Here is a 2,136-nt window from a genome sequence, read left to right as displayed (position 1 = left end):
AATATTGATTGGTGTAAAACACAGTGAATTCAAACACGATACAATACACCTATTATTATGCAAATAAACGGTCCTGGTCAATGAATAAGACACAATAGCGTTCCCTCTGAATAGGAAGGCGGTGACTGACAGATGAACAGCAGATGAATCCATTCTGTTAACTTAATAACGAACAGACGAATAAAAGGAGCCGCCCTTCATATTCCATGAAGCAGAGTGAGGCCGAGCGATCGCTCATCAGTGGTGTGTTTGACCCGAGGCGATAGAAGTCTCGCCCTCGGAGGCTGATCTCAATTCGTCTGATCTTTGGATGCTGGATGAGTTTAAAACGGAGACCCGAACAGACAGCAGCGAGGGAAGCGGACGGGGGGGGCGGGGGGGCAGGAGGGGGGGGGTGGGGATTTAGCCGCCAGGTAGAACCTCAGGTAGGTTTCTAACATCCAATGAGTCGCATCTCCAAAAATGCGCCTGTGTTGTTCCTGCAGCTTCAGTCCTGATCCTCTGTGACAGAGGACCATCGGACAGAAGGCGCTCCATGCCCACAAAGCTTCTCGTCTCGGCCACCAGGTGAGATCACGGGGTACGTCAGGAGAACTTCCCGTTCCACCGGTTTACTGAGTCCTCAGTAAACACCTTGAAATGAAGGCGCTTAACTTCATAGTAGTTTGAAAGACAACGTAAACGGGCGGGAGTCCCACTACTTATGAACTGTAAAGAGTCAGCATCACACGCATCATAACCCCCGACACGTACAGTCTTTAAACACACAAACCACTCTAACACACTTACTGTGTTCAATGCCCCCCCCCCCCCCCACCCCCCCAAGACTGTGTGTCCTGCTGCCGGTTGGACCTCCAGGCCTCATCAATATTGTAAACTGGTACTTAGCGGACAAAAGACAGCGAGGACCGGCGCAGAGGACACCTGGGGCAGAGAGAGAGAGAGAGAGAGCCAGGAGGCCGGAGGAGAGAGTGTGTGTGCGTGCGTGTGTGTGTGTGTGTGTGTGTGTGTTAACACGGCATTGGAGTGTTGGTTCTTCTTTTTTGCTTTTTCTCGTTGTAACAAACGGCGACCAATCTGAAAGGGCCGCGGAGACGCGAGCGACCTCGTGGTTTCTGCCTCCGGCTCCGTGCACTTCTGCGGCTGGACGCGCTCCTCGCGGGTCGCAGAGGGAACGCGGGCGATCCAGGAGGAGTCAGGAGTGGTGGAGATGAAAGAGGAGGGGAGCGGACGGGAGGAGGAACGAGGGGGAATGAGTGGGTCATTTAGGAGTAGAGGGGGCGGGGCATCGGTTTGCTTCTCGCCACTCAGCCCGCGGGGTCCAAAGCATCGGCTCGGTTGACAAAATCAATAAGCCGGCATGTGTGCGAACGTGTCGTGAGGAGCGGGTGGGTGTGGGCGGGGGGGGGGACACGGGGGGGAGGTGAGTGTCTCAGTGCGGATGCAGGTGAGAGAGCTGGCTCCCGAGGCGGGACGTTCCTTTTCCCCCACATTAATTATTGACGACACATCGAGAGCTCTGGGTGGGGGACGAGGGGGGGACAGGTCAGGAGACCACAACTCCAACGGGGCTTTCAGACTCCTCAGTGTCCCCGACACGCACACACAGACACACACACACACACACCATCATATACTGTGCATTAACTCACTCACACTGTGTTAGAGGTCAGCTGAATTAAATTTTTGTTCATTTTTAAAAGTCTATTGTTGTATTATTGTGAAAGGTAAGAATTAAAGGAGTGGATCCGGGTCCAAAAGGATTAAGTCGGCCATCTTTGTTTCAGACTACAGGGCCTCTCTGTTGTTGCACAATAAAAGGTTGTTTGTTAATATTTGAAATTCTTCCTGAAAAAAAATAATAATATTCAATTTAGCAAATTTAGCTTGAAGATAATAGTTTACCAAGGATTTCATTACGAACGTTACACATGGACGTTTTGAGAGGTGAAGCCTGAATTTCATAGATGAATCATGGAAAAAATGTCCAAATATTATTTTGAAAAGTTTTGGTTCTAGGTTCCTGTAACAAGCTGTAACAATGAACCTTTGTTTGAGGATACGTTGCAGTTTAAGTTGAGATTTCACTCTCTATCAGCCTCTCTCAGCCTCTCTCGCCCTCTCTCATCCTCTCTC

Source organism: Pungitius pungitius, chromosome 16 (genome assembly GCF_949316345.1).
Source record: "Pungitius pungitius chromosome 16, fPunPun2.1, whole genome shotgun sequence".
NCBI classification, from domain to species: Eukaryota; Metazoa; Chordata; class Actinopteri; order Perciformes; family Gasterosteidae; genus Pungitius; species Pungitius pungitius.
Note: the sequence above shows the minus strand (reverse complement) of the source record.